Source organism: Schistocerca piceifrons, chromosome 3 (genome assembly GCF_021461385.2).
Source record: "Schistocerca piceifrons isolate TAMUIC-IGC-003096 chromosome 3, iqSchPice1.1, whole genome shotgun sequence".
Taxonomy (NCBI): domain Eukaryota; kingdom Metazoa; phylum Arthropoda; class Insecta; order Orthoptera; family Acrididae; genus Schistocerca; species Schistocerca piceifrons.
The window spans coordinates 36,271,405-36,294,558 of NC_060140.1; positions in this window are offsets into that span (position 1 = coordinate 36,271,405).

Sequence of the window (23,154 nt, forward strand, 5' to 3'; positions counted from 1 at the left end):
AGCAACTACTCGTAGTTTTCTGTGATAGGGGGTTCGCTGCCTGCTACCTTTTACGTTGAGGGACAAACGTATTTGGGGAATATAACGCATAAAACGAAACAACGCGTTTTGATAAAAAATAAAATAAAATCGTGTTGGAAAACTAAGTAATAGCTATTTTTATCCACAAGATAAAAGTATTTATTAAAAAGTGAGGAAGACCGGCTACTAGTATCGAGAATATAAAAACGCATTATTTAATCACTTTTGATGATAAAGAATGAATCCATTTTATAAGTCCCGCACACTTCAGAAATGAGCGAAAGTGAGTGGATTTTCGGGAAGAACTGGACTCGTGTGAAGCCTCTCTGGAGGCGGAGGTGCCTCCGGCCCCCTCCCCAGCGCTCACCACTGTCGTAATTCACGTAGATGGGCAGCAAACGACACTTCAGCCGTTCCACTGACGTTACTTCTTTGAGTGTAAATTACTTTCATTCTCGGACCAACTGGTCTTTTCTGCTGGGACAGTTGTGGAGGCGGGAATTTTCCGACTACGTATTTGCTGTTAATTACCTGCTTCTTTAAATTCTCCTTTAACTATTGCGATCCATTTCATTGTTTCAGTTGTACCTTCAACGCGAGTTTCGTAGAACTGTAGTTGAGTAATTAATACAGAAGGACACTTCCTTTAGAGTTACGTGTAATCCTTTATTTTAGCCTTTCATATCTTAATAAATATTGGTATACTTATGAGTTTCTTTATTAGCTAATTGTTTAGTGTATCTTGGAAGGAAGTACGAGGTCGTTCTGAAAAGTAATGCCCCATAACTTTTTATGTGAAACGTGTTAAAGTTATTTAAATAAAATTAATGTTATAAACACACTACGCCTTATTCTTCATGTATACAATTTCTCAACATAGTCAGCTTGGCAACGCACACATTTCTGCCAGCGAGAGGACAGTCTGCTGTACCATCGCTATGCAATGTGTACCTTTGTTGACGGACCTCTGCTTGCGCCGCTTCACCACAATTACACAAGTCGTCGAAGGAACAGATGAAAATTAGATTCTGCCAAGTCGGGACGGTGCGGAGCTGACTTAATTTACTGTACGCACTGCCATGTTACATCCCAAAGTCCGGAGCCCTCTGGTGGCAGAGGGCTGCAAACGTGTAGACATTAAGAATACAAATGCAGAACGTTAGTAACATTTGATTTACGTAAACAGCTTTCTGACCTTTCTCATAAAAAAAGTAGGAGGCATTACTCGTCAGAAGGCCTCGTATTTCCTGATTATTTTCATCCAATTTCTTGAGTCCCCTTCTTCTTGTTGGCTAATGCAGAGTCTCAGTTTTACGTATTTTGAGAAGCATTTTTTATTTTTCATTGTACGTGACTTTTGCAATTCTGAATAATATGAGTCTCCAGTTCAAAAAGCATAATTTTTCAGGCCAATCTCTCGAATGGTTCCGCCTAAATATTTGCACTAAGAAATTATTAGTTTTTCTGTGTATAGTTTCTATAGTACTGTGTGTACTACATAAAGCGCCACACTCTTGACAGACATTTTTTGCGCCCTGATTCATTAATATTTCTACCGATCTTGCAGAGCATGAGGACAGGGGCCTAGAATTCAGCAATCTCAGCTGCTGTTAACATGTAAATAAATGTCAGAGGCCTAGAATTCTGCTGTTATTAACATCTAAATGAATGCCATTTGTAGGAGTTTCGCAACAGTAAGTGTCATTGTTACGTACTGATTCATACCCATCGTTACGAATTATAACCAGAGTTGTAAGACTAGCATAGCCTACAGTAGATCATCGTAAGTGAGTGTAAGCCACGGTAGTTTCTTCAGTAGCTTGGGTCAGTTAAGTCCTACCTGCGTCACCCGCACATTAGATGTGTTGCATACTATTGGGCGTTACCTTACAATGATCACTTCCTTTGCGTATGCGATCAATGTCTCACTAGATTACCCTAGAAATAGCAAGTTCACTTAAACACAAACACTATTTACAACAGAATAGAAATTTTCGGTGTTTAATTCATGTTTTATTCGAAAAGTGTTGGTGTGTAACATGAAACAGGAGGATGCTGTAGAAAAAAAATGCAGTTTATCATACATCTCTAGAATACATAATTTCTTCGACAAAAAGGTAAAATAAAAAACCGTTTCAAAACAAGAAATATAAAACATTGTTTCAATACTTCATCGAATTTATATAAAACATGTTCCTGTTATGCATAAACAACTCTCACATTTATAAAAGGAAACTCCTGCCTTTGATCATGCTGAAGAACATTTTATTGAGTGCGAAATAACAGCAACAATCTTCTGTATACATAAAAGCATTGTCTCGACTCATTATCACTCAGCGAAAACCATTAAGGATAGAAACTTGAAATTTATAGAGGGTGTTGATAGTAGTAGGGCAAGGGTGGCACCACCCAATGTTGCATTGTTGCCAAATTCATTCAAGATGACGGATCCAAGATGGTTTCGATAGATGTGGCAATGCCGCAATAATGTCATGGTGGGAAGTTCGAATTTTGGCTGGAAAATTGGTCAGTTGGGCTACTTCCAATAAATTTCGGTGGGAAAGTAGGTCAATTTGGACACCTCCACTACTCTATGTCATCCCACCACCACCTCTTCCTTAAAATTCGCGGGAAAAAGACTCAGCCTGTGCTGGGCTGCTGGAGAGGAAGGAGTGTACTTCATTTATTTCCAGTACGAAGTTGGAACAATTTATTTAGGGATAATTTCAAACAGTTTATTTATTTATTACGCTGATACAAAACAGTCGCCCTGACGTGCTTCGGATCACAATACAGAGTCCACAGACATGTAAACTGCTCGTACACTGATGTACAGACATGCTCACTACGCATAAAATTATCAAACTAATGCATGTACAACGCTGTGCAAACTCGTTCACTAATTATAAACTGTCCAAATAATACATTGTACATCCTACATGCCTCCAAACTATCGAAATAACGCAGCACACTGATATACAGACACGCAAACAACTCGTAAATTGTCAAAATAATGCATGCATAACGCTCTGCAAACACACTCACAACAATTAAACAGCCGAAAATAATACGCCCGTCTCACGTGCGAGACACGTCTCGCCTTGCATATCCGGCCGGAGTGGCCGAGCGGTTCCAGGCGCTACAGTCTGGAACTGCGCGACAGCTATGGTCGCAGGTTCGAATCCTGCCTCTGGCATGGATGTGTGTGATGTCCTTAGGTTAGTTAGGTTTAAGTAGTTCTAAGTTCTAGGGGACTTATGACCTCAGAAGTTAAGTCCCATAGTGCTCAGAGCCATTTGAACCGTTTGGCCATGCATATGTTTACCATTGCTGATGCATAGCCTTGTACCTGTGGTCTCAACGAAGTCTCCCTCTCGATGTGCTATAGAAATCTGCTGCAATGCTTTCAGAAACTATTTACGAAAATATCCTAGAAGAACATAGGACGAATTCTTCCCAGCGATCCTAGCAGGACAGCCATCCCACACGCAAGACGCCTCTGGCCGCTCACATGTGTTTATCTAGGAACCGTTGCTGGCATGATGATTAGGCACGAGATGTTTACCTAGCGATTAACCCTTGTATATGCAGTTAAAAGATTGTCAGTGTTATACTGACATCTCATGTCTATGTAAATAAAAGCCAAATCTCCATATGGATGTGCTATAGAAATCTTTCTGCAATGCTTTCCAGAGCAGTACAGGATGCATTCTTCTTAGTGATCCTATCGGGGCAGCCCGTCCATTATGTATCGACCCTTCACGGAAATCGGAAAGTGCCACAGATATAGTCAATGGTCACTTTTGTTGTTGTAAGAGCTTTCGTGATGTTTCAGACTGTCTGCATGGAAATTCTGATCCTAGCAGGACCAGTTTACGAAAATAGCCAAGAATGATGCCGAATCTATCCATCCTGATACTCCTAATGAGCCACCCCATCCATCATCTGTTATCCTTCCCGGAAATCGTAACATCTTGCTTTCAACATACGTCTCAGAAACAGTAAGAGTTTCACTTATGTTCTCACCACAGAAAGCCTTCATCATGTCTGTGCATGGTTGCAAAAACACCATTTATCATAAAATCATTCGTGTTGTTTGGAAAGAGAGCACTATCTAAGCACCGACAGGAAACTCAGGACACTTACACAAACAGAATTCGAAGCACTGTCTTACAGGAGACAAAAATGGTTGGAATTTTCGGTTTCCTACAGCTACTGGTCAATAGATGACATAATGCCACAATGTCAGATGAGGCACAGCATTCCGAAAGAGATGCATGGTCTGCTTCAATTTGTCTTTGAACACTTGAACAAAGAAGACATCACATTTCTCTCTGGACTGACCATAGATACATTGCCCCTATCTTGTTTGAACCGTTCTGTACAGGCTGTCCTGTGAATGACTGGAGCATTCTGATTGGCTCTTACTCAGTTTACCCACCAATTTACTGATGTTGCTGATCTGGGAGCACTGCCGCTTTTTTTTTTTTTTTTCTTCAGACGAGACTTTCAGCAGCAAAACTATTTTGTACAGTTAAACCATGAAAAAGTGGTCTACAGATTGTGCAATATGGAAAGACAGTTCCACAATTACACTGCGCTGCCACTGAGGATGGAAGCTTGAATATTTCAGCATGAAACTGATCTCCAACCTAGCTATAACTCACCAAATACCATATCAAACCCAGAATTCGTACCCTGCGCAATACGAAATCGCCACCTCTGTATCCTACATATAGTTACCGACCATCAGACACTCGTACATATACTGCGAAGACAGGCAGCATAGGTACATGGACCGTATGTAGTCCTCGCAGCACTAGATATTGTCCGTGGGCTCGGTAGGTTATCCATTACAGCAGACGGTCACAAGTCCTCTGCACCAAATACACACTGGCCCAACGTGAGACCAGAGCACCCTCAGCATTCTGGAGTTACTCTCTGAACTGTTGTGCAAAGGCTGGGCCGGTTTCCGTCTGCACAAAAGCACTACCATTTCTGGAGCCGACCTGCCTGTTTGCTTCCTTTCTACACCCATCTCCAGACTCTGGAATTACATTAACATATGTATTTTCACATGGTTTACCAGAATATTACACCATTTTCGCTACACTTCTCGATATCAAGGACATAGTAATATCGCTTGCATAGGAGTAATGCTTGCACACTATAATTCCGCAGATATAGACTGGAAATTATTTTTCTAGAGACCCAAAATTTCAGCGAGGTGGAGCGTGCTGTATACCACTGAATAAATAGTAGCTTATCTTGTCTGCGGAGACATTTACGTGAAAACCCGAAAAAAATAGAGGGAACTAATATTTCCAATTGTGAATACCGATGTCGGTGATATAAAGATTCTAAATCATCCTTATAATTTACAAGGCCAATTTACGTGTTTCTCATGTCTAGAGAACCAGCAAACGTGTCTTCCACCCGTTTTTCACCTGCTAGATGCACACAACACAATCGATGTTCTCTCAACAAAATAAAGATTCGAAATGTGCAGAAGCAGTGAAACGGACAATTTAGGTGCGAGAGAATGATGGTCCAGCGCAAACACATGTCCATATTGAATCTTCTCAAATTTCCACGGAGAGAACACGTGACCACGAAGACTGCCCAACACATACTGAGTATTAGTTCGCTATTCAGCCATCTTATGGGAAATACCCCTTGCTGACGGCTGTGGCTCTGGAAATAAAAATACCTGTATCATTCTTATGAGTTGACATAACTTTCCAAGTAAAAAATAAATCTCTCATTTCCTTTGCTATCACGGTACTCCTTGTCAAATCCATACCTTCCTTGTGGCTGGACATAGGCATTTTGTTTGGACATGTCGGAACACATATACACATACTTTATAAGCCTGATGCTCAAGGGGAACCTAACACGAATCCCCAACTACTAAGTATAATACTTCGCCAATAGCTGATTGCTGTTGATACAGAGCGAAAATCAGCGATGGGTGGACATGTCTCATAAGTTTTTCTGCGAGTGGTACCACTGTGTCTTAGAAAGAGAAATGTAATTGTCTTACAAGCAGCCATATGTTAAAAACACGATCGCAACAACTGGTCTTGGTTGTATAGGTGCTCACACGTATCGCTAACGATATCCACATTAAAAAACATACAAGCCTCATAATTCGAGTTATTGCATTACCTCTGAATGAAGTGGCTTTTCCCAGACAAATACCATAACACTGAATATAGATGGTGATCGCCGGAGTGTGTATTATCAGACCAGCAGTGCGGTTACAAGTCGCTGATGGAGTAAGCTCATAATAAAATCATCGAATTTGGAACGTAGTATGAAGCCAGTATTTGCAACTTCCTCATGTCGCCGCTACATTTCTCTCCAGTATTTGTAACACATTCGGTCTCGATGCCACGTCTGAAGTTGTGCGATATATCCACTGGGTTATACGCGATGGTTGATTGAGAATGATCACAAATAGTAGATGGTATGCTGACTGATCTCATAAGAAATGTACACGTACTTTTCAGATCTTTCCAGTAGAAATGCTCTCTGCGATTTGGAATCAAATTTTTCCAAGTAGAAAGCCTTTAATGATTACAACCACTAGTGAATCATATTTCTGGCACTCTCATATTTCGAAACGACTCACCTTTTCGAACCTATCTGCTAAAATAAAATTAAAACGGACTTTTAGGTAGTCCCTGTGCGTCTTTCAACTGCTTTTCAGATTCTGCCCTGTCAACCATACAGCTTTACGCATGTGAGTGTTCCAATCGAAGTCGGGACCACATTCTGCAAGCCGCTGTAGAAACACACTAAGCTTAGTGTGACAGGACCGGCTTTGACCATTCAATGGAATTCGAACATGCTGTCATAGCTCCGCCAACCGTGTACAAGGTGTAAGGTAAGCGCCAAACGAAGGCCACTATTGCAACCCAACGTAGTATAGAAGTATGAAAAGGTACTGTAGTATATCTTATTGGGAAAATTAGGAAGACTCAACATCATACAGGTACTGCAATTCGAAGCAGGTCCGCATTCCTCAGGGTCCATTGACATCTATCACCCCAACATTCAATCATCGTTATTCTGTACCATTCAACAGAGAAAAATTACGAACTATAAGAGGTCCGCCAACTTTATCCGATAGAGAACTAAATATTTTGTGCCGCATCTCTCTTCCTCTCTTCCGATATATTGAAAACAAATACCGTGTGTGTGCCGGCATTGAGCACATGCGGTGATCATATTAAATTCACAGGTATTGATGCACTGGAACAGGTGTGCAATGGTCGACATCACTTGGACAGACCAGTGTAAAGTGTCAACACCAGTACTGTACGAGGAAGATGACCATATCCCACAGGCTATACTATCAATCACAATAGAGGCTCCCTGTATTGTTGTTTGAAAAATTTCTTTTATCTGCTGTAACACGCTTTGTACACTGCCATACGTTTAGTTCTTTCTACAACGACTTCGAGGTCTGTGTCAAGTTGTAAACTGAGATTACGTTCTGATGCATTGCCTCTCACGGAAAACTAGATGTCGCACAGTATAAATCACTTTGTTATTGCTGCTGTCACAATACACACACACACACACACACACACACACACACACACACACACACACACACACACACACACATACAATGACGGAATAGCTGATGGCTCTGTGTTCATATTGCAGTCTTGCACGCGATCACTGTTTCAGTGCTAGCTATTCCCAGGTGTTGCTCCTCCACCAATACTCTTTCTCCATCTCAAACAAGCTATATCAGTCAATCTTTATGCGGCAATCAATAGAATCCAGCGGACTGATGGGATCGAAAAGACAATGTCGGTGTACTGTAATAATAAGCATCGCAGTTGATAGTGTGAACAGTTTTATAGAAATTTCAACACTGACCAATGATGCGACAGTGTGCTTCCCAATTTCAGTATCATCGCTAAACCACCTCTCCTCTACTTTTCGAGTACCAGTGCGAATTCAGATAGATGACTGTGCAGTGCATCCATTCATTGTTAAATCTCAAACAATCAGATCATTGAAGTATAATGGGTATGATTTAATGGTAGACTGGTGATACATTCTAGAGAGAGAGAGAGAGAGAGAGAGAGAGAGAGAGAGAGAGAGAGAGGGAGATGTTGCTGCTGGTCATTTGACCATTTTTTTGTCTGTTGTTCTGTCAGGAAGCATGAGTTGTGTGACACAGCCTGTGTTCGATTCATATACAGCCGCATGTTCTATGTGTGGCTTAAAGCATTGTCTATTTGCGATTGTTAACTGCAAACCTCTCGCTCAGCAGCGAACTTCCATCTCATGTGTGACGAAACGTGACCCTCCTGTTTCGACACATTCCTCTAAATGAATGGATATTCAAGCGATGTACTCCATTCCCCTGTCGCATCTTAGGTATAAAACCGAGAATTTAGTTTCATGACTAAGGTGATTCTAAGTTAGCTACAGGTGTTTGTATGGCACTGCTATCTCCGTGTATACATCGGCTTGACAAATGTCCTACCTACAGAGCTAGTAGTGGCATGACGTGTAATTTCACATGTCAAAAGGTGCTGCTATGTGTTTATCTGTTTCCTTGTAAGAGGTATTCTCCATTACTAACGATCGTGAAACCTGGTAGTCAATAGAAGACAGGATTCGGTTACGATTGTGGACGGGGCCGTAATCAGCTACTACTGGTTGCCTTTTATAGTTACACATAATTTATTTTAAACCAGTAATTCCAGACTCAACAATAAATAAAAATACCGCACGTTATTAGTGAAGGAATAAACAACTGTGTAAATAATAGTGATTTCAGTGAGTTACAATTTAGCAGATTACCATTAAATACAGATACAGCAGATAAAATTTAAAAACAAGTCACTCTGATCTGGGAAGAAGGCCTTACAAGCCAGGAATGGCAATAAATTATGAATGTTTAAAACTGGCTGGAACTTACAAAGTACAGGTATTGAAATATTAAAGGAAAGTCGCCACAAACGCAGCAGAAGGCATCTGACGCCAGTAAATAAGGTTTTAAGGCTTACTGCTAAAATGCAAATACCAAGTTAGAATTTTAAGGCAAATGACCACAATCACGGCTGAAGGCCTTACACGCCTGGAACGGCAATAATATAAAAAATTTAGAAACCTGCTGTAAAACAGCAAATACAATAGCAAAGGTTAATTAAAAAACAAGCAACTCATCACCAAACGGGTGAAATAAGATGATGGTAAACTTTGTAGCACAACCCTTAACATCCACTGAAAACTACACTGCTAGATTTATTCCGGAAGGCGACCAGAACTATTAACTAGACATATAGAACCTTTAATGTTGGCATTGTCAATTGTGTGTGTGAGTTGTGGTAGCAGTAGCAACAACACGATTTACAGCATGTGATGCCTAGTTTTCTGTGAGAGGCTATGGATCAGAACATGTAAATGGCAGTTTAGAACCTGAGACAGACCACAAGTGGCGGAAAAAACAAAACGTATGGCAGTATACAAAGCGTATTACAGAAGAAAAAAACAATGTTCCAAACCTCTCTTGACACTGATAGTATAGTCTGTGGGATGCGGTCATCCTCCTTCTACAGTAGAGGCGTTGACACTTTACACTGGTCTGTGCGAGCAGCTCTGATCACTAGCCGCCTGCTCCAGTGGGTCGGTACCTGTATATCTGATAGGATTGCCACATGCGCTCGTGCCAGCACGCGGACGATTTTGTTTTCGATATGTCAGAAGAGAGTGGGGGAGAGAGAGATGCAGTAAAAATCTCGAGTTCTCTATCGGATGAAGTTGGCGGAGCTTTTATGGTTCGTAATTTTTCTCTGTTGTATGGTACTGATCAACTATGACAGAATGTTGGGGTGATAAACTTGAATGGAGAGATGCGAATCTGCTTCAGACCGCACTGCCTGTATGATGTTGAATCTTACTAATTTTCCTGATAATAAACACCACTGCACCTGTTCCTCGCGTTGCAGGAGAGGGCTTCATTTGGCGCTGGCCTTACACTTGTACAGGGTTGGAAGAGCTATGACTGTTCCCGTTTCCATTGAATGGTCAAAACCCAGTCCTGTTGCACGAACTCAGCTTAGTCTGCTTCTACATTGGCTGCAGGATGCGATAGATATAGCTTTCTCCAACTTCTACTCAGTTCCAACCTCAATTGGAATGGCACGCCAGACTGCGAAAGACAGATGCAAGATGCGTAGAGACTATCTAAAACTCTGTTGGAATTTTACTGTAACAGATAGCTTCGAAAAGGTGACTCGTTGTGAGATATGAGAGTGGCAGAAATATGATTCCCCAATGGCTGTAATCATTAAAAGACTTCTCCATAGGATCGGATGCAGGATGTGGTTGAATGGTAAGATTTGGTTCCAAATCTCAGACAGCATTCCTACGGGATAGCGTAGCACTAAACATTTGAAAAATATGTGTACATTTCTTATGACCTCAATCAGCACACCATGATCATTTCCATCAACCAATTCCTATAACCTAGTGGATATATCGTAGAACTTCTGACATGGCATCGAGACAGAATGTGTTACAAATACTGGAGAAAAATGCAGCGGCGATATTAGGGAGTTGCAAATACCAGCTTCATGCCATGTTCCTTAGCCGAATCACTTTTTTAGTTTCGGTGATTTTATTACGAGCTTACATCATCAACGACATGTAACTGCACTGTTGGTCTGATAATATACACTCCAGCGTTCGGTATCTATATTCAGTCTCACGGTATTTGTCTGGGAAAACCACTTGATTCAGAGGTAATGCCATAAGTCTATTTACAAGGCTTGTACAGTTTTTAATATGGATATCGTTAGCGATATTTGTGAGCACCTACACAACGAAGACCAATTGTGATAGTAATATCGTCAGAGGGATCGTGTTTTTAACATCTGCCTGTTTGTACGATGATTACATCTCTCTTTCTAAGACACAGTGTCTCCACTCGCAGGAAAAACTTATGAGACATATCCACCCGTCGCTGATTTTCGCTCTGTATCAACAGCAATCAGCTATTGGCGAAGTATTGTACTTAGCAGTAAAAGATGCGTGATAAATTCCCCTTCAGCATCAGGCTTATAAAGTATGTGTGTGTGTGTGTGTGTGTGTGTGTGTGTGTGTGTGTTCTAACATGTACAAAGAAGATGACTATGTCCAGCTATAACGATGGTATTGGTTTCACAAGGAGTACTGTGACAGCAAACCAAATGAAAGATTTTTTTTAATTGGAAAGTTATGTAATCTCATAAGAATGGTACAGGTATTTTTATTTCCAGAGCCACAACCGTCAACAAGGTGTATTTCCATTACTTTGGTCTAGATCTACATCTACATCCATACTCCGCAAGCCACCTGACAGTGTGTGGCGGAGGATAACTTGAGAACCTCTATCGGTTCTCCCTTCTATTCCAGTCTCATATTGTTCGTGGAAAGAAAGATTGTCGCTCTGCCACTGTGTGGGCTCTAATATCTCTGATTTCTTCCCCATGGTCTCTTCGCGAGATATACGTAGGTGGAAGCAATATACTGTTTGACTATTCGGTGAAGGTGTGTTCTCAAAACTTCAACAAAAACCTGTACAAAGCTACTGAGTGTCTCTCTTGCAGAGTCTTCCACTGGAGTTTATCTATCATCTTCATAACGCGTTCACGATTACTAAATGATCCTGAAACGATGCGTGCTGCTCTTCGTTGGATCTTCTCTAAGTCTTCTAACAACCCTATCTGGTACGGATCCGACACCTGTGAGCAGTATTCAAGCAGTGGGTGAACAAATGTACTGTAAGTATTGGGACAAAGGGGCCACCATTCAAAAGTACCGTTACCCAAGATGGCGGCGATGACGTCATCCAATATGGCGGCGATGACGTCATCCAAGATGGCGGATTTTGGCAGGCACTCTGAATTGTTGCAGGAAGAAGGTCAATTGTGCTACCTCCACTAACCTAATCCCCAACCCCCTAGAAACTGGCGTGAAGTTCAAATTCCAACAGGATAATGCATCACTCCTAAGAAAATCGCTGGAAGATAAATCACTTGATGTTTCACTGCTAATCTAAGAAAATCGTGGCAAGAAGGTCAATTGGGCTACCTCCACTAACCTTAGTCACACGACCACCACTTCCTCCTACGAACTGGTGCCAAGCTTCAATTCCAACAGGATAATGCATCACACTGCTCTTATCTCTATAAAGCAAATGAAATCACATGAAAATAGCTCACTTAGCCTACCTCAACTAACCTAAGTCACCCGGCTGACACCTCTTCCTAGGGACTGGCACCAACTTTTGGCAGTAAACAAAATTCAATTCCCATATCTCTACTAAGCTAACAAAAAGGCACGAAAGAAAAGACACTTGTACTAACCTCAGTCACCAGACTGCCACCACCTCCTAAGGATTCCTGGGAAAAGGACTTGGACATAACACTTTATTGAAACAAGTCCATGCAGGTGTGTTCACCACAAGGTCAGGACTCCAACTGACTTAGTACACAGCGCCACCGCTAGAGGACTCCACTGTGACGTCAGACCATGACGTAAGTACCGTTATTAAAGATGGGTGCACCTGTCCATCACCACGAGGTCCAGAGTCTACTTCACATCGATGACACCAGAGAGTACCACCTTCACTTCAGAACATGACGCATGTACCGTTATTCAAGATGGCTGCACCCAGTGTATCCACCACGTGGTGTAAGATTGTACACTTGGCCTAGCTCCACTAACCTAGCCCCATCCCCAATAAAAATCGCGCGAAGTTCAAATTCCAGCATGATAATGCGTCACACCTAAGAAAATCGCGGGAAGATAGGTCACTTGCGCTTTCGCTACCAACCTAAGAAAATTGTGGCAAAGAAAGGATACTTGTACTAATCTCATCCACCCGACTGCCGCACCCTCCTAGGAACCGGCGTCAAGTTTGAATTCTGGCAGTAAAGAAAGGTCACTTCTGCTTTCGCTACCAACATAAGAAAATTGCTGCAAACGAAGCTCTCCACCACCACTAACCTAAGTCACCAGACCGCCAACTTTTCCTAGGGGCGGGTGGTAAAAGGACTCAGCCTGCACTAGGCTGATGGAGAGAGGAATGAGTGTACTTTGTTTATTTTGGAGCAATTTATTTAGGGTTTGAGTATATTTATCACAGAACACGCGCTCTGATATGTCCCACAGTATACAGACCTGCAAACTACTCCTACATAACTCATGTATAAGGTTCTACACACACGTTTGCTAATTGTAAACCGTCAAAAATAACGTATTGCATGGCCTACAGACATGTGAACCACTCCTAAATAATGCAATACATTTACGTCGAGATAGCCAAACAGATCTTAAATAATAACAATAATAATCAATGTAAAACACCCCGCTTGCTAATTGTCAATACTCGAAATCATTTCGTCGCAGCCGGATGACGCCACAGTGACACCAGCTGATCACACAAGTACAGTTATTCATGATGGCGGCGAACAGTGTGTTCTCCACGAGGTCTAGTGCTCAGTAATACCAGCAAAGAACGCTGTCGTCCTTTTTGTGACGTAAACGAAGATGGCGAGGAAAAACGAGCCTGCCTGCTCTGGGCTGCTGGGGAGAGTAAGGATGGAGTGTACTCTACTTATTTTCAAACAACTTATTTAATCATAGAGTATATCCATCACACTGATACAAACATCCACCCTAATGTGTTTGGCGTCACAATACACAGTCTGTAGGCACGGAAAGAACTCCTAATTTTCCGAAATAATTTCAGAGCAGACCTCCAAACTGCTCCTAAGTAATACGACACAATGAGGTGTAGACACGCTAAGTACTTGTAAACTATTCAAATAGCGCATATCAATGTCTACAGACCCGCAATCAACGCGTGCAAGCACAGTCCACAGCCCCCCCTGTCCATTGAGGCTGCGGTAAGGAACGTGTCGCACAGATGTCAAACCGCGCACAGCCCCTGCTCAGCTTCCGTAAGCATGAGGTGGCGGCACCTCCCATTCATACGTAACACCTGAGAAATTCCTATCCAAATACGTGTTCACCTACACACATGTGCTGATGTGATCGGGCACGAGTGCAACCGCAAGCTGCAGTCGAACGCAAGCCAAAGTTGTATGTAGGCGCCGTTAATGACCGGGTGTTTATTTACAGAGTGTGCACTCCAAGGACAGTCACTCGTGTTAGGCATTCCTCTGTACCCTCACCGTCCTTCGAAGACGCTGCAGAATTTCGTTCCACACTAGCAGAACCTGCTTTCTTCTTAGCGATTCTAACGGACCCTATGTCATGTTTGACTCATGCTTCACCGCGAAGTGAGGCAGCTGCATCTCGGGTCCCGCGCGTGTCGTCCAACACCGGTGAAAGTTGCATTCCAAGAATCGCTCATGCCAGTCTGATATGCCAGGCGCCTCAAGGTGCCACTCGTCTCTACCATTGAAGGCAGGGCGCGTTCACACATACACACACACACACTCACACGTTTAACCATACTTAACTACCCAGCACGGCTCTCGCCTCGCCGCAAAACATCTGCGAACGACTCGCCATCTAAGACGTTCTCAACAGTATTCTTACTTCAGATCGCTCTTTAAAAAAATAACACCCAGGTCAACCTTTCGGAAATTGTATAATGTCCCATAAATAGTTAACGCTCACTTTCTAGATGTCTCAGTTTGTGTGCACGGAAATTCTTCCCATAACAGAACCTGTTTACGAAAATAACATCGACTCCACTCTTCGCAGTGCCCCTAACGTGGTACCCTTCCAGCTCTCAACATACGCAAACGTTCCTGCCTATATCCCACCACAATCAATCGACCATTCTGATTCGCTCTTATCGAATTTACCCGGCGATTTTGTGATGCAGCCGGTATTGAAGCACTATCCTCTTTTTATTTCCGAGGCTTTCTGTGCATATTTTGCACAGATCGCTAAATTGCACTGACAGTTAAACACGCAAAATTGTCTACACATTATCAAATACATACCAGGTTCACAAGAATGTTGGAAGAGAGGAAGACAATTGCCAGTGTAACTGAAATTAAGTATTACGATTGCTGCTACGTTCTGCCACCGGCCAATGTACAGTTAATGTCTCCGCTTGACGACTGTGCCTCACTATCTATAACCCATACAATTTTTCATGTAAAAAATCGCTCATCGTTATCAATCTGCTCAATCTATACGTCCACCACGATAGGACACACAGTCATCCTCTCTAGTCATCCCATAACATAAACCATACTAACTTTACAATGGAATATACAAACAGTTCACGTAGTGTAAGCCACACTAACTTTAAAATACACTATATTCAAATTCTAGACAAACAGCACAGTTGTCTTTTATATCTGTATATTATGCCCCCACTCACACTGCCTGTATGCCACGATACTCCTCCAGTCCTAGGGAAGCACGGCCACCCTGCTCTTTCTTTCTACAGACGCTACACTCAACAGTAATAAACTACTTCACACTGGTCACCATCTTGCACCGACAACTAAACATCGCAATGTTGTCTACAGGTCATCAAATACATACCAGACCCACAGGAATATTGGAACGTCAAACCGATCTCCAACCAGGGATATTTCACCGAGTACCGTCTCGATCTAGTAAATATGCAATTCATATCCCTCACCATACCAAATCACCCCTTCTAAATCAGTGACCAAAACCATTCTCACAACTGATGTGCAAGGAAAGGGGTGTCCCCCCGCGGCACAAACGCGTTACGGTTTCCGCTTTCGTGCTCGCATTTCTACAGACATCTCCAGATTCGTCGATTACAAGAACACCTATATTTTCGCTATAATATTATACCATTTTAGCTGTACTTCTCGATATCAAGCACCCGGCAGAATCCTACCGACCACCCATCCAACATAATTGTGAACATGTAGACTGGGAATTATTTCTTTACAAAAACTAAACTTTAGCTATGTGGAGCCTGCTCTAGGCAGCTCAATAACTAGAAACAAACAGGCAATCCAACCTAGTGATAAAATCGGTGAATTTTGGAAGTCATTATACTCGAACATAATACGTGTTCCAAAATTCTACAACTAATCGACGTTAGAGATATAGGTCTATAGTTCTGCTTATCTGTTCGACGTCCCTTCTTCAAAACGGATGACCTGTGCCCTTTCCAATCTTTTGGAACGCTACGCTCTTCTAGAGCATCGCTGCGAGAAGGGGGGCAAGTTCCTTCGCGTACTCGGTGTAAAATCGAACTGGTATCCCATCAAGTCCAGCGGCCTTTCCTCTTTTTAGCGATTTTAATTGTTTTTCTATCCCTCTGTCATCTATTTCGATATCTACCATTTTGTCATCTGTGCGACAATCAAGAGAAAGAGCTACAGTGCAGTCTTCCTCTGTGAAACAGCTTTGGAAAAAGACATTTAGTATTTCGGCCTTTAGTCTGTCATCCTCTGTTTAAGTATCATTTTGGTCACAGAGGGTCTGGACATTTTGTTTTGATACACCTACCGCTTTGACATAAGACCAAAATTTCTTAGGATTTTCTGCCAAGTCAGTACACAGAACTTTACTTTCGAATTCATTGAACGCCTCTCGCACAGCCCTCCTCACACTACATTTCGCTTCGTGAGGGTACCCGTGGTCTAGGGGTAGCGTCTTTGATTCATAATCAAAAACGTCTTCGGTCCAGGGTTCGATCCCCGCCACTGCCTAAATTTTGATAAATAATCAGCATTGGCGGCCGAAGACTTCCGGCATAAGAAGTCAGCCTCATTCTGCCAACGGCCTTGTCAAAGAGGGCGGAGGAGCGGATAGAGGTTCAGGGCACTCTCTTGTCCTAGGGGTGGGAAATTGCCCCTAAAGGCGGAAGAATCAGCAATGATCAACGACATGAGGATGCAGAAGGCAATGGAAACCACTGCATTAAAGACACGTAACGTGTTTCCACAGGACATGTGGCCTGTAATTGAAGAAGTGTCATGATGATCTCTCCATTGGCAAAAGATTCCGGAATAGTCCCCCATTCGGATCTCCGGGAGGGGACTGCCAAGGGGGAGGTTACTATGAGAAAAAGATTGAATAATCAACGAAAGGATAACGTTCTACGAGTCGGGGCGTGGAATGTCAGAAGCTTGAACGTGGTAGGGAAACTAGAAAATCTGAAAAGGGAAATGCAAAGGCTCAATCTAGATATAGTAGGCGTCAGTGAAGTGAAGTGGAAGGAAGACAAGGATTTCTGGTCAGATGAGTATCGGATAATATCAACAGCAGCAGGAAATGGTATAACAGGTGTAGGATTCGTTATGAACAGGAAGGTAGGGCAGAGGGTACGTTACTGTGAACAGTTCAGTGACCGGGTTGTTCTAATCAGAATCGACAGCAGACCAACACCGACAACGATAGTTCAGGTATACACGCCGACGTCGCAAGCTGAAGATGAACAGATAGAGAAAGTGTATGAGGATATTGAAAGGGTAATGCAGTATGTAAAGGGGGACGAAAATCTAATAGTCATGGGCGACTGGAATGCAGTTGTAGGGGAAGGAGTAGAAGAAAAGGTTACAGGAGAATATGGGCTTGGGACAAGGAATGAAAGAGGAGAAAGACTAATTGAGTTCTGTAACAAGTTTCAGCTAGTAATAGCGAATACCCTGTTCAAGAATCACAAGAGGAGGAGGTACACTTGGAATAGGCCGGGAGATACGGGAAGATTTCAATTAGATTACATCATGGTCAGACAGAGATTCCGAAATCAGATACTGGATTGTAAGGCGTACCCAGGAGCAGATATAGACTCAGATCACAATATAGTAGTGATGAAGAGTAGGCTGAAGTTCAAGACATTAGTCAGGAAGAATCAATACGCAAAGAAGTGGGTTACAGAGGTACTAAGGAATGACGAGATACGTTTGAAGTTCTCTAACGCTATAGATACAGCAATAAGGAATAGTGCAGTAGGCAGTACAGTTGAAGAGGAATGGACATCTCTAAAAAGGGCCATCGCAGAAGTTGGGAAGGAAAACACAGGTACAAAGAAGGTAGCTGCGAAGAAACCATGCGTAACAGAAGAAATACTGCAGTTGATTGATGAAAGGAGGAAGTACAAACATATTCCGGGAAAATCAGGAATACAGAAATACAAGTCGCTGAGGAATGAAATAAATAGGAAGTGCAGGGAAGCTAAGACGAAATGGTTTCAGGAAACATGTGAAGACATCGAAAAAGATATGATTGTCGGAAGGACAGACTCAGCATACAGGAAAGTCAAAACAACCTTTGGTGACATTAAAAGCAACGGTGGTAACATTAAGAGTGCAACGGGAATGCCACTGTTAAATGCAGAGGAGAGAGCAGATGGGTGGAAAGAATACATTGAAAGCCTCTATGAGGGTGAAGATTTGTCTGATGTGATAGAAGAAGAAACAGGAGTCGATTTAGAAGAGATAGGTGATCCAGTATTAGAATCGGAATTTAAAAGGGCTTTGGAGGACTTACGGTCAAATAAGGTAGAAGGGATAGATAACATTCCATCAGAATTTCTAAAATCATTGGGGGAAGTGACAACAAAACGACTATTCACCTTGGTGTGTAAAATATATGAGTCTGGCGATATACCATCTGACTTTCGGAAAAGCATCATCCACACAATTCCGAAGACGGCAAGAGCTGACAAGTGCGAGAATTATCGCACAATCAGCTTAACAGCTCATGCATCGAAGCTGCTTACAAGAATAATATACAGAAGAATGGAAAAGAAAATTGAGAATGCGCTAGGTGACGATCAGTTCGGCTTTAGGAAGAGTAAAGGGACGAGAGAGGCAATTCTGACGTTACGGCTAATAATGGAAGAAAGGCTAAAGAAAAATGAAGACACTTTCATAGGATTTGTCGACTTGGAAAAAGCGTTCGACAATATAAAATGGTGCAAGTTGTTCGAGATTCTGAAAAAAGTAGGGTTAAGCTATAGGGAGAGACGGGTCATATACAATATGTACAACAACCAAGAGGGAACAATAAGAGAGGACGATCAAGAACGAAGTGCTCGTATTAAGAAGGGTGTAAGACAAGGCTGTAGCCTTTCGCCCCTACTCTTCAATCTGTACATCGAGGAAGCAATGATAGAAATAAAAGAAAGGTTCAGGAGTGGAATTAAAATACAAGGTGAAAGGATATCAATGATACGATTCGCTGATGACAAGGCTATCCTGAGTGAAAGTGAAGAAGAATTAAATGATCTGCTGAACGGAATGAACAGTCTAATGAGTACACAGTATGGTTTGAGAGTAAACCGTAGAAAGACGAAGGTAATGAGAAGTAGTAGAAATGAGAACAGCGAGAAACTTAACATCAGGATTGATGGTCACGAAGTCAATGAAGTTAAGGAATTCTGCTACCTAGGCAGTAAAATAACCAATGACGCACGGAGCAAGGAGGACATCAAAAGCAGACTCGCTATGGTAAAAAAGGCATTTGTGGCCAAGAGAAGTCTACTAATATCAAATACCGGCCTTAATATGAGTAAGAAATTTCTGAGGATGTACGTCTGGAGTACAGCATTGTATGGTAGTGAAACATGGACTGTGGGAAAACCAGAACAGAAGAGAATCGAAGCATTTGAGATGTGGTGCTATAGACGAATGTTGAAAATTAGGTAGACTGATAAGGTAAGGAATGTGGAGGTTCTACGCAGAATCGGAGAGGAAAGGAATATGTGGAAAACACTGATAAGGAGAAGGGACAGGATGATAGGACATCTGCTAAGACATGAGGGAATGACTTCCATGGTACTAGAGGGACCTGTAGAGGGCAAAAACTGTAGAGGAAGACAGAGATTGGAATACGTCAAGCAAATAATTGAGGACGTAGGTTGCAAGTGCTACTCTGAGATGAAGAGGTTAGCACAGGAAAGGAATTCGTGGCGGGCCGCATCAAACCAGTCAGTAGACTGATGAAAAAGAAAAAATTGTTTGTCTGCAAGGTTTGGCTATGTTTATGTTTGCTGTGAAGTTCCCTTTGTTTTTGCAGTTTTCTAACTCGGTTGTTGTACCACGGTGGCTCTTTTCCATCTCTTACGATCTTGCTTGGCACATACTCATCTAATGCATATTGTACGATGGTTTTGAACTTTGTACACTGATCCTCAGCATTATCTGTACTTGACATAAAACTATTGTGCTGAGACGTCAAGTGCTCCGAAATCTACTTTTTGTCACTTTTGCTAAACAGAAAAATGTTCCTGCCTTTTTTAATATTTCTATTTAAGGCTGAAATCATCGATGCTGTAACCGCTTTATGATCGCTGATTCCCTGTTCTGCGTTTTTCCAAATAGTTCGGGTGTGTTTGTCACCAGAAGGTCTAATATGTTACCGGCACGACTTGGTTCTCTGTTTAACCGCTCAATGTAGTTTTCAGATAATGCACTTAAAAAATTTTCACTGGATTGAGTCTCCTAGTCTATATCTGGTAAATCAAAATCTTCACCCAAAACTATAACATGGTCGGGAAATCAACTCGAAATATTTTCCAAATTTCCCTCCAGGTGTTCTGGTACAACAGTTGCTGAGCCAGGGGCCTATAGAGACATCCAATTACCATGTTTGAGCCTGCTTTAACCATGACCTTCACTGAAATTGTTTCACATTTCGGATCTCCGTCAATTTCATTCGATACTATTGCACTTTTTATCGTTATAAACACGCCTCCCCTTTCACTGTCCAACTTGTCTCTGCGGTATATATTCCAATCTGAGTTTAGAATTTCATTGCTGTTTACATCTGGTTTCAACCAACTTTCCGTCCCTAGTACTATGTGGGCATTGTGACCGTTTATTAATGAGAGACAATGTCGAATGTCGTCTAATTGAGACTGCAATCGTAATAATTAACTGTAAGTATAGCGACCAACTTTATATCTATCTGGTTTCCTAGGACAATTCTGTCTGGGGATGCGTAGCGGGCGGCGGCCGTGGCATGTGGTGAGAATGATCCATGTTCCCAGGTAATGGCAGGAGCTGTCCGAATGGAAAGATTGCGATACAGGAATGTAGCTGACCTAACATTAAAGTCGCTATTTAGACGGCTGAATAACGCACTAATACTAAGTAAGTGTTGGGCAGTCTTCGTGATCGCTTGTGTTCTCCGTGTAAATTTGAGAAGAATCAATATGGACTTGTGTTTGCGCTTGACCACTATTCTCTCCCATGTAAATTGTCCGTTTCACTGCTTCTGAACATTTCCCGTCTTTATTTGGTAGAGAGAACATCGATAGTGATGTGTGCTGTGTGCACCTTGCAGGTGAAAGACAGGTCGAAGATACCTTTGCTGCTTCTCTAGACACGAGGAACACATTAGTTGCCTTTGTAAATTATAAAGATGATTTGGAATGTGTCATATCACCGGCATCGGTATTTGCAAGTGGAAATATCAATTTGCACTATTTGTTTGAGTTTTCATGAAAATGTCTTCGCAGACGAGATAAGGTTCTAGTTATTCAGTGGTGGACAACACGCTCCACCTCGTCGAAGTTTAGAGTATCTACAGAATAATTTCCAGTCTGTAACTTCGGAATTACGGTGTGCAAGCGATACTGCTGTGCAGACAATATTGCTGTGCGCTTGATATCGAGAAGTATCGCGAAAATGGTATGATAGTCTGGTAAACCATGTGAAAATACATATGTTCTTGTAATCCCAAAGTTTGGAGATAGGCGTAAAAAAAAAAAAAAACGGCCTGGGGCGAGTGCTTTTGTGCAGAGCCTTTGCACAACAGTTCGGAGAGTAACCTCGATCTTCTGAGGGTGCCCTGGTCACTCGTTGGGTCAGTGTGTGAGGGAGGGGGTGGGGGGCAACGTGACCGTCTGCTACAGTGGATGACCTACTGAGCCCACGGGAAACATCTAGTGCTGCGAGGACTACATACGGTCCATGTGCTTATGCTGTCCGTCTTCGCATAATATCTCTGATGCTCGATAGCTATATGTAGGATGGAGAAGTGGTGCTTTTGTATGGTGCGGGATACATACTATTGTGTGTTTGCTACAATGATATGAAATGAGGTGATGTGTAGTCGGGTTTTTCATGCTGAAATATACAAGCTTCCATTGCAGTGGCAGAGCAGTGTAATTGAGGAAGTGTCTTTCCGTATTGAACGATCTGTAGATCACTTTCTCGTGGTTTAACTGTCAGTTTAATATGGCTATCTGTAGACAATAGTTTTGCTGCTAAAAGTTTCATCTGCAGAAAAAAACAGCAGACAGTGCTCCCACACTGACAGCATCAGTAATTTGGAGGGTAAATTCAGTAGGAGCCAGTCATTCACAAGACATCCTTTGTTCTGGGACATGGGAGCCATTACAAACCAGTTCGAGCAAGATGGCGGCAAGGTATCTACGGAAAGTTCTGAGAGTAATGTGATGTCTTCTTTGTTCAAGTGTTCAAAGACAAGTTGAAGCAGACCATGCATCTCTGGCGGGATGCTGTGCCTCACCTGACGTGGTATTACGTCATCTCTAGACCAGTAGCTGTAGGAAACCGAAAATTCCAACCATTTTTCTCTCCTGTAAGACAGTGCTTCGAATTCTGTTTATGTAATTGTCCTAATTTTCCCACATCACTAATGCTTTTAGGATTAATGGTGTTTTTTCAAGCATGCACAGACATGATGAAGGCTTTTTGTAGTGAGACCATAAGTGAAACATTTACCATTTCTGAGACGTATGTTGAAAGCAAGATGTTACGATTTCTGGGGAAGCAACACGTGATGGATGGGCTGCTTCATTAGGGACACATTCGTCATCATTCTTGGCTATTTTCATAAACAGGTCCTCCTATGACAAGAATTTCCATGCAGACAGTCTGAAACATCACGAAAGCTGCTACAACAACGAAAGTTACCGTTAATTATATCTCTGGTACTTTGCGATTTCTGTGAATGGTCGATACATAATGTATGGGCTGCCCCATTAGGATCGCTAGGAAGAATGCATCCTGTGTTGCTCTTGGAGGCATTGCAAAAGATTTCTATAGAGCGTCCAGAGGGAGACTTGGCTTTTATTTACATAGACATGAGGTGTCAGTATAACACTGACAACCTTTTAGCTGCATATACAAGGGTGAATCGCTAGGTAAACATCTCATGCCTACACGT